The sequence below is a fragment of the Leptonychotes weddellii genome, chromosome 10, assembly GCF_054177405.1.
Source record: "Leptonychotes weddellii isolate Sample4059 chromosome 10, ASM5417740v2, whole genome shotgun sequence".
Taxonomy (NCBI): domain Eukaryota; kingdom Metazoa; phylum Chordata; class Mammalia; order Carnivora; family Phocidae; genus Leptonychotes; species Leptonychotes weddellii.
This window is the reverse complement of record NC_138378.1, coordinates 84,078,876-84,090,373: the sequence shown is the minus strand read 5'-3', so window position 1 is coordinate 84,090,373 and position 11,498 is coordinate 84,078,876. Positions and strand designations below refer to the sequence as shown.

At 36.9% G+C, this 11,498-nt stretch overlaps 1 long non-coding RNA gene across 2 annotated transcripts in view; it reads left to right on the top strand.

The window, feature by feature from the left end:
* The window catches only part of LOC115942171 (uncharacterized), a 123,966-nt gene extending 112,926 nt beyond the window's left edge, over positions 1-11,040 (top strand). For both annotated transcript variants that reach the window (XR_004076790.2, XR_004076792.2), the window contains exons 5-6: positions 9,863-9,990; positions 10,844-11,040. This is a non-coding gene — a long non-coding RNA (uncharacterized LOC115942171). The remainder of the gene's footprint in view (positions 1-9,862; positions 9,991-10,843) is intronic.
* Positions 11,041-11,498: the final 458 nt, after the last annotated feature.

Here is an 11,498-nt window from a genome sequence, read left to right as displayed (position 1 = left end):
GGGCATGGGTTAGCCTGGTGATGGGTATTAAAGAGGGCATGTTCCGCATGGAGCACTGGATGTTATACGCAAACAATGAATCGTGGAACACTACATCAAAAACTAATGATGTAAAGTATGGTGATTAACATAACATAATAAAAAAATAAAACCACCAGATCATGCTCAATTAGGTTATTACTATAAAAATAAGAAAATATCAGCAAATCCCATCTTTCTTTGTATCATCTTGGTTCTTTCTCCTTATTCCTCTTCTTTACACTAATTTAGTTATACCTTTTTAAGAGTTCTTTATATTTTCTTCAGTTTTGCAAATGTTTCTCAAATTGTTTCTTGGCTCTAGCTTCAGAATTGTCTAGTCACAGAGAAATGCAGAGTTCAAAGCATGACAGACCATTAACTGAGGCATCATCATACCTTTGAGTCTCCATGCTTCCCTTTCATCATTTTCAGGCTTACATTTATCTCATCTTGCTCATCCTCATTACTCCTCCTTATCTCACAGATCTAATGCATCAGTGAACTGGTGGGAGGTCTTAAGCACACAGCATGTGTCTGTAAACAAGGGCTTACAAATTCATATTCAGGAGATTTTCAGAGCTCAGAAATGAGGAAAGAAAAAAAGGAAGGCTACTTCCTGTGTAACTACAAATAACATTAACATTCACTGAGAGCACATTTGACTTCTGTAAATTGCCAGTGTGCCCTAAACAAAAGCAAAAATTTATCATTAAGCAATAAATTTAAATTCATTACCAAGCCTATTAAAATGGAGTTACAAGATTTCTTTGAGATACTAAAACTGTTGTGTGACATAGATATTAAACATAATATGTCCGCTTCAGCACAAGGAAGCAAAGATCCAGGAAGCTATGATATTTGGCAGTATAGGAAATCTGTCATATTTACAAATTTCTTCATCTCTGCCTCAAAACCTGCTCTATTATTTTCTCTTCTTTACCTCTAGATAGAACACAGTACTCCTATATTAACTGCAAATGATCTCCAAAGTAAACCAGTAACCAGTAGTTGAATGAGTTGGGTATGCTGCTTTTTGCAATGAGGAAAACATATACCATGGGACTTCTCAGTAAGAACGTGTTAGAAAAGAATTATTTTAGGACTTGGGGTTGTGTTAGTTTTGAGGAGAGTTTAAGCAAGTGAGGCTTTGCTCTGGCTTGGATGTTGTTATTAAGTATGGTTAATTACATGACTGCTTATCATAATGACCCTTATCTAGAAGGAAGAAAGAATAAGCTAAGGCTAAAATTACGACTAGTAAAGAAGTAGCAGTCACTCATTAGTCAGGAAAGGAGTGTTTGGTCACTTTGTGAGTTGGATAATGTTTATGTTCAGACATCATTATAAAGTATATTCTGGTTTTGTCTTGATCCATCATGATTACAGAGTGGCCTTATGTAGTATTCTTGGTGCTGAAATTGTTTATGTTCTATAGGTGAGCACCAAAACACAGCTGGTAGTTAGTACCAGGCCCCAGCTGTCAGGAACTGCTTTCTTTTTTCCCACATTAGACAAGTAGTTGCACAATTCCCTCATGTTTACTTTTCTTCATGTAAAATGGGGGTATAAGAATATTACTTACTTAATAGAATTATTGATAGAATAATACTTGCTTAATAGAATCTCTCTGCCTCTGTCTCTTGCTCAGTTAGCTAGAAATCAATAAATTTCAGCCTCATCTCATCATTGCTTTCTTTAAAAATTCTTCTAATTTCATATCTCAGTTTCCTAATCTTTATATTAGACTCATAAGTTTCCTCTTAGAGTTCTTTTATTCTTGGGTATTTATCTTTCTTTCTCTTTTATTTTTTTCCTTTCTGTAATTTTTATATTTTGAAATAAAACACACATATGGAAACATACACAAAACACAAATGTGAAGATCAACACCAATGTAAACACATAATCTTCAGTTTAAAATGAGTAAGAGAAAAAGGAGAAGAAGCCACTGCTGCCACCATGGTATCTCCTATGTTCCATCCCAACACCAATCCTCTTCTCCCAAAAGTACCCACCATCCAAAATTCTATAGTAATTATCTCATTAACATAATTGTTTAATTACTTTTATAGTCTGTGTTTGTTATTATACTAGATGTACATTTTTAAGTGGGTTTTGAATGTCGCAGTTCTTAGCAGAACAGATCTAGTATTAAGTAAGTTACTTTGAATGTGGATATCAAAGAACAAGTGGGAACAAGTAGAACAATTGAGGAACCACACTGGTAAATGTGATTTTAAAAAGTACCAGCCCAAGATGAGGCTAATGGAATTTACTTTCAGCATCTCTGGTGTTTTGCCTTTTCTTCCAAGTTTCTGGTATTTTAGGTCCTCTATTGTTTCCTTATCTGCTACTGGGAAAAGTTCTTATATCATCATTTTTTACTTCAGTGTGTAACTTCAAGTGTGTAAACTATAGGGTAAATGTAAATTATTATTCCCTTTCTTTAAAGTATTTGCATTTGTAATATTTATTCTTTATATATTCATGCTGGTGGAATTTTAAGAATTGGTAAAGAAAAATGACATTTTGGACACAGAAATATCCCCTTGGCAACCTTAATATCATATGACATTGATATATTGTGATATCACTTCTAAAAAATGACACCTTCCCTAATTGGTGATGGAAATAGACCTGTACTGGAAATAGGTAGGCTTGAATTCCTGGCCCAGATCTAACTGCATGATCTTGAGGAATTCATTTCAATGTGCTTGTTCCATCATTTGATTAGAGTTGGCTAAGTACCACCTTAATTTTAGGAGACAGGAGATAGTGATATAAGGCACTGGCCCTGCCTTCAAAGAACCGTGAATTAAGTGAGAGACAAGTAAGCAAGCTGCCAATTTAAATACAGTATGATATGTAATGTGAAAGAAATGCCCAGAGTACACTACAGGAAATCCAAATAAAGCCAATGGACCCTAACTCAGAGATGAGAGACTTCTTGAGTAGTCAACTTTGAAGGACCTGGAGGAGATAGCCTGGTGAGGAAGGGGAGGTGGGAATTCTAGGCAGTGAAAATACAAGCTGTGAGATAATGTACAACAAACTGTAAGTAGTTGATAATGTGGATTGATCTGTAAACCAGATTTGAAGACTAGTGGTGTCATCTATAAATTGGAGTTTACAGTGATGTGGCTGAAGAGAAGAATATGTCTGCTACATTAACCTTGAGGTCATGAAAACAATGGGGACTACTGAATGCCATTTTAATAAGGGAGTTACATAATCAAATCTTCAAATTAAAAAGACTATTCCATCTACAGTGAGAAGACAGAATTGGACAAAGTAGACTCAGAATGGAGGACAAAAAAAGAGTAAACTTTGAATTCAGTAATAAACTTGGAAAATAAATTTGCACAGGCAGATGATTAACCCAGTTTTAGACATGTTGATTTTGATGTTTCCGGTAGAGGTTTAATAAATGTTTTCTGTTTGAATGAATGGATGAATGAATGAATGAAGTAGCTGTTTAGGGCTCAGGATCAGGATTCTGCCCCCTTACAGGGCTGGGACTACCAAATTGGATGATGTCAGCATAGAGACAGTACTTGGAAGTCATGAAAATCAGTATTGTTTGGGAAGTCAGAAAAGGGATATCAGACCTCTCTTACCAGATGTGAAGACATGCTGGGGATATTGAACCCCCCCTTACAGCAGTGTCTTTGGTCCTGATCAGAAAATAGGACTACAGTACCTTCAGTACTGAGTTTGTATGCTAAAACCTGATGTATATTATTATACAGAATTGCTAAGTCGATTGTGTGGCTAAGGTTGAAAACTCTTACAAGGTGTGCCCAAGAGGTATGAATAAGAATGCCAACGGCAGCAGTGTTTCTAATTTCAAAATATTAGAGGAAAAAAAAATATTAATGTCTATCAAAAGAACAAAAGATAAGCAGATAAATTTTAATACAATTACGAAAGGATATTCAGTGAAATGAGTATGTTAGGAGTATATGCATCAACATGGAAAGTCTCAAAAACGATGATATGCATGATACATTTTGTAAGATGCCAATTATTTATAATCTGAAGACATAGAGAACTGTGCTATATATTTTACATGGGTATCTACAGATGCAAAAATATCATAAAAACATGATAGAAGTATAAACTCCAAAATTATGAAAGAGTTATTTTCTGAAGGGAGAGGGAGGAAGCATAAGGGTTTCAACTATACTGTAGTAACCTTTTAATTCTTTTTTTTAATATTGATTTAGTATGTCAAAATGTTAACGTTCAATATTGATAAACATTACATCATATTTTTGCAGGTTTTCAAGCTTTATATATCATGCTCACTATATTCTTCAACTTACTGTATTAACTCACTGTTATGTTTTTGAGATTTATCTGTGTAGGAGTTGTCTTATGATTCCCTGTTCTCTCCAGTATGTTTAAAATATATCATAAAAATATTTTTAAGAAAGCAAGGAGAGGAAATGAATAAGGAAATGCTCAATAACCAGAAAGAATGTGAACCCAGAAAAATTATCTGAGACTTGGTTGAGTTTGTTGCAATTCCTTATATAATAGCTTCACCCTCTGGAGTGTTTGTCCTGGGAACAAATCAGCAGGCTGATGGTAAAGATATCATCCTACCTTATACCATTCTTCCAGTCACTCTTCCCTGAAGCTAAGTGGGTCTAGGTGCTCTGGCACATTTCTTATGTGGAAAATGGTTTTTGCAATTATCCTTCAGGAAAGGCAGTAGCTCCACCAGGAGTCCATCACTTTCTCTAACAGAGAATCTTTGTTGCCCTCCAATATTATAACCTACTATAAAGGGGGGGTTGAAAAGCTTGACTTTAGTCTGTTAAAATAGAAGGCGGTGGAAGATAGCAACAATGCTTACAGGTGGGGGAAATTAAGGCCAGAAGCCATAGGGTTGACAACCAATGTCACAATAAGGGTTCCAAGAACAGGTCCTCTACCTTTAAATATAGATAAATAGTAAGAATGTGTCTACAGTAGAACCAGAACATAACTTTCCTTCAGCTACTTGTTCCTGTGGTCTGTTAGACATATTCCATGACCTGCTTGTTGGTATGACAAAAGATATCTTTGAGTGATCTCTGAGTTACCTATCCTTACTCCAGATACAAGCCTACTTGGAGGTCATTAGTAGTGCTGAGAGTGTAAGAAAATATCAAGACTGTAAGCGATAGTTGCTCTGAAATAGGTTGTTACAAAGAAAAGAGAAGTAGTGAGTTGTTTTAGGCAAAATCAACTATGGTGAATCAAGTAGACAAATCATGTTATTAGTAGTCGACATAAAAGTTTATATAAATGTATGAAAGTTGAGGGTTTTTAAAACTAATATCTGAATGACATGTCTTTTTGGCTATTTATTTTTGGGTTCGGGGCACTAAATATGTTGATTATTCATAATAAACCTTGAACAACCCCATCCAAAACTGTGACACAAACTTAGGGTCACAGATGCATGCCCTTGAGGAAGATAATACTATTAATATAGAACACTGGAATTCAAGTAAGGTGATTTTGCCCACCAGGGGACATTTGGCAATTTAGCAATGCCTGAAGACATTAGGGAGGGAGGTGTGCTATTGGCATCTTGTGACTAGAAGTCAAGGAAGCTGCTAAACATTCTATAGTGCATACCTCCCCACACATACATAACTCAAAAGATCATGTGGCCTAACTTATCAATAGTGCTGTCATTAAGAAACCATGATGTAGAACATAGTGATAGCTAAAGCAAGGTAGGGGTTGAAACAAAAGGAATGTTCTGATATTAAGGCTTCCATCACCACAAAGTTGGTATCTTTATTGTGGGAGGACGATAATCAAAATAGAAACCTAATGTGCATTACTGTCTCTTAAATTCCTAAGTGGCCTTTTCCTTGGACAAAGTGGTCAGATGCCAACATACTGAACTATGCCATGGGACCATCATGAGTCCTTTTTCACCTAGAACATGGTGAAAACCAGTTTTTCATCATGGCCATGGGTAAGGATGTGCCTAATCTAAATACAATTCAGTTGCCCATCTTTTGGACTAAATCACCTCAGCCTTCATTGTTACCTGGGGTACCTTTGATAAACCTGAATCTTGCCTTTCTCAGAATGCATAAGCATATCAGCACCTGCCTACTGCCTATTCCAGGTAATTTATCTGTTTAAGCTAAGGATTAGAATCTCTAAAAACATCCTGCCTCCACTTTTCACTCTCTAGGTTATGATACACTCAACTCTAAGAATGTCCCACAATTCACCTGGCATGGGGTACATTTTTACATCGGTTTTAGCTGTTCCAAATGGTTATTTTGCCCTTATTAGTGTGCCCCAAAGGAAACACTAATGCCCAGGTGATTCTGTTTCCAAAGTAGTTAGCTTTTTCTGTAGTCAGCTTTCTGACATGGAGATGGAGATCACTTAAGCAAGTATTCTCCCAAGCTATGGCCTCCCACAATTTTGGGATAACTGAGTTGGATCACTGTAGGAAAAACAGAATGTGAATTACTGGAAGGGTGAAACCACGTTAAGGGACAAGATGAATTTTCTATCTTTGTTATCACCGTCAGTTACCTAGGCAGTTTGTCCAAAGAAATGAGCGATAAGCTGTTACCAGTGCCCAGGGAAAACTAAAAACTGCTAGATGTCTTTCATTGACCTTGAGGAGTTTTACACTTTTTTGAGGTATCCAGATGACATAACTATTAAAGTAATCCAACAGTATTTCTTCGTTTTAAATTTTTTAATGTTTGTATTTTTATTATTTATTTATTTATTTATTTGACACACAGAGAGAAAGAGAGAGCACAAGTAGACAGAGTGGCAGGCATAGAGAGGGATAAGCAGGCTCTCTGCTGAGCAGGGAGCCCCATGTGGGACTCGATCCCAGGACCCTGGGCTCATGACCTGAGTTGAAGGCAGACACTTAACTGACTAAGCCACCCAGGTGCCCCTTCAGTCGTATTTCTAAGTTTTTTTTTTTTTTTTTTTTAAGATTTTATTCATTTGACAGAGACATAGCGAGAGAGGGAACACAAGCAGGGGGAGAGGGAGAGGGAGAAGCAGGCCTCCCGCTGAGCAGGGAGCCCGATGCGGGGCTCAATCCCAGGACCCTGGGACCATGACCCAAGCCGAAGGCAGACACTTAACGACTGAGCCGCCCAGGCGCCCCCGTATTTCTAAGTTTTTAAAAATGTTCTTCTTATGGTTTGTTTAAATGTGATGCTAAAGAAAACCATTTAGAACCTCCACAACTGGTAACTCTTCTTAGGATGGAGTCTATTCATTAATGTAATTCCAAGAGATCATACAATAACATATAATCTTTGGAAGACAACTTTGTTGATGAATACATCAAATTTCAAGACAATATGAAAACAAAACAAATCATATGGGAAAAGCCACACATTTCTCTTCCAGATATAGACACGGTTGTAGATGCTTAAATACCAACTTCTGTATTGTCTTTTCACACTACTGAACTTGTCCAGAAGGTTAGAGATGAGCATGAAAAGGAGAACAAGTCCTCTTAAGTGGTAGCTAAACAGAACCTTCCATAGAGGAGGCAAAGCAAGTGATGAAACACAGCTAGCAGAAGGGCCAATATTTGTGGAAAGTATTATCTCTGAGCTCATAAAGGATGAGCATGTGCTTGGCTTGAATGTGTGACCCATATAGTAGATCAGTCACGTGATTACTTCAAAGAGGTAGGTCAGTTCCTCTACTCCATACTTGAAAATATCTACTACTGCATGCTGGTATATTTACCTAACAGTTATTTAGCACTCACTTTGTAGCAGGCATTGCATCTAGCACTATACATACATTCTCTTTAATTCTCACAACAATCTCATCAAATAATTTCTAGTAGTGTTCACATATTAGGATTATAAAGTTCACAGTATTGATTTCATTTGCTGAAACTCACACAGTTTATAAGTGGTGGCACAGGAATTCAGTTGCAAGAAGGCTGACTCCATAACCCATGCCCTTAATCTTTATGTTGTTCAGTCTGTGTACAGAAAGAGAAAGAAAGGAAGGAAGGAAGGAAAAGAGAAAGAAAGAAAGGAAGAAGAGAGAGGGAAGGGAAGGGAGGAGGGAGGGAGGGAAGAAAGGAAGGAAGGAAGAGAAAGAGAAGGAAGGAAGGAAGGAAAAGAAAGGAAGAAAGGAAAGAAAGAGGTTTCCCTAAATTTCTACACTTACATAAAAATCTCTTTCCCAGTGGCTCTTAAAATAATGCTCTGGGGACCCATGAATCTCTGAGACCTTTCAGAGGATCTATGAGGTCAAAATGATGCATGCAGAAAAAAACCAATGAATTTTAATGTAATAGTATGAAAAGCTCATTGATAGTGTTTCACTTTCTATTTTGTAACTAATCCTAAGAAACCACCGTTTGTTGAGTTTCGATGTATTGTTAAAGAGCACCTACAATTACCTGAAATATTATTAAAATATTCCATCACAAGTTGAATACAAAAGCAGATATAAAAATTTAGCTGCTTTTTATTAAACCACATGTGTCAGACATACCCTATTGTGTATCCATGCCCTTGTAAAATCCCCTACCCTTTGGAATCTGTAACTTTCTCCTAGCCAATAGAATATGGCAATGGTAATGGGATATCATTGCCATGATTATATTTCATTATATAAGACTTCATCTTAGAAGAGAGAGACTCCTTTGCTGGTTTTGAAGTAAGCTGCCATGTTTTAAGAGAACCATATGGCAAGGAATTGCTGTTTAGCTCTAAAAGCTGAGTGGTCCCTAGCCAACAGCCTACAAGAAAGTAGGAACTTCTATCCTATTCTGCCAACAGCCCAAGTGATCTTCCCCCCTTGAGCATCCAGATGGGAACATAGCTCAGCAACACCTGATTGCAGTTCTGTGAGATCATAAGCAGAGGGCTCAGTGTAGCAAGGGCTGGCCTTCTCACCCACAGCAACTGGGAGATAGCAAACGCTTGTTCTTTTAATTCTCAGAGTTCGTGGTAATTTATTATGCTGCATAGGAAACTAATGCACCACACATTAAAGAGATGTGTAAAAATGTATTTTTCATATTAACATGTAATGAGCCTATTATTCTTACAAATGAATAAATAAACTCTTAAGACATTTTTTAATTTTAATTTCTAACACAAAAAATACCAGTAAATATAACATAGACAAAAGCTCTTTGGGAATTTTCATTGTTTTCACAGTGTTATGGGGTCCATAGACTAAAAATGTTGAGAATCACTGCTCTATCCTAACTTTTAATTTCACTTTCCAACATTTCCTTACCTTCCCAGCACAAACTCTAACCATAAAGAAGTATTTCTATTTTCCTAATATGCTGAGTGTTTTCAAGTTTCTGTGTCTTTGCCAGTGTTGATCAATAATCCTCTTCCTGTCTTTGCCTAGTGAAATCCTGGTCATCATTCAAGGTCAAGTTCACACTTTACCTCCACTTCTGAGCTTAGAAAGCTGAATAACATAGTCATTAAGTACACAAAGACCTGAATTGCCACCTACTGCCAGCCACATGGCTTGGGAATCATTTCACAATGTATACATACACCTACTCATCATATAGTACACTTTAAATGTATTACAATTTAGATGTCAATTATTCCTTAATAAAGTTGTCTTTATAATGTATATTTATCTATATATTTAAATATATATATTCAGTTTTATTGATATATATATAAAAATCCATCCAAAGGAAATTAAGTCACTATCTCAAAGAGATATCTACATGTCCTTGTTTATTGCAACTAAGTGTTCATCAACAGATGAATGGATAAAGGAAATGTGATATTGTGATGTCATCAAAATGGTAAAATAGTTTTCTACCATTTTCCGCTCAAAGAACACTGATACAGACAATCACCCATGGACAAGCGTGCCTTGCAGAAGTCCAGGAGCCCAGCAGAGAACTTACAGCACACTAGTAGAGGGGAAAAAAAAAAAAATCCCAGATTGTAAGCATTGAAGAAGGTAAGAGGACCAGTTTTACTTTACCTGTGTCACCCCTCCTTCAAGATGGCACAACCCAGTTCCAAAGTTCCAAGAATGAACTTCTTAGCCTGTAATTTCTCCCACAGGGGAAATTGAGAGCATGTAAATGAGCACGAGCTTTCTCCAGCAATACAAAGCTGCATTGCCACTGCCAGGGACCTACTCCCTGCCCATCCAAAATACTGAGGTGTATTAGAGACAGAGAATGCCTGGGAGAGCCATAGTTAGGGCTCTCAGAAGGCAGCAGGGGTACCCAGATCCTAGTAACCACTTTGCAGACTCCATCAGGATACATGTCAATGGGCTTCTGGAGATGCATCCCTGTAGATCCCTGCCATGTGGCTTATGGGCACCCCCAAAACTGCATGCACTTCACTGACACATATGCCCCAAACCCCAAGGACATTACCCTGTGCTTGTTTCTGAAGGAAGTGAGAGTGAGACTTTGTAGACAGCTGGTGGGCAAATACAGAAATTTGGATGGACTGCAAGATTGGGAGAAACCACACAGACTTGAGCATTCAGCACCCTAGCGAAAGCAAATGGGAGTCTGTCAGAACCCAGCCCATCATACCCAGTGGCCTAAAAAAAAAATATTTATACACATAATGAGTTGTTTCTCCCAGAAAGCTTTAAATTTCTAAGATTTAATGATATATGGAAATGAGAACTCTTTTCAGATTTTATTAGAAAATCACATTTGTTTTGATAAGAATATTCTATATTTACTCATACTTGGCACTTTTGTTCATATTTTTATATATTATTTTTTTCATTTATCCAACAGGATTTATTATATGGAAAACTAATTGAATATTTGTTGGATTTACAGAGAAATGAAAGGTATGGACCTGCCCTGAAGTTGGCATCAATCTAGGGGTAGGTAAAGTGATATAAATGGAATACAAAGAGATACTGAAGAAAGAACAATTTTTATGTTTGTGAAGAAAGAAAAGGGAGTAGGGAAAGCAATTAATATGAACCCTGCTCTCTCATGCTCCACATCGGGGAGCAAATGAACCAGACATTTCAGTGCAGGGTAAGTGAAATTACTTACTGATATTTCATATAGAGAAGCCCTAAAAGTTAGGTAACAATCCACTTAGAAATTTATATCATCTTCTGATGGTATCACATGCCTAGCATTTAGTTACTTAATTGATCTGAAATGGTCACCTTTCTAAACCAGAGGACAGTTTTTTCCCCCACTCCTGTCCCCTGAAGAAAACTCACTAATACTTCTGGCTGAGCAAAGTTCTATCCCAGGAAAGAGGTATTTATAGTTTTATCTTTCCTATCTAGTATCCAGTTAACATTGTTCCTCTTTGTTTTCTAGTTGCTGCGTCCTAGATTTTAAATAAAAGATAGCTTTGGTGACCTCAGTAGATTTGTGTGGTCCAGGATCAGATCTGATAAATAATATATGCCTAGAGTATCCATTATTAATTTTCACTACCAGCAGTAAACAATGGGAGCCTAGCCTCAGC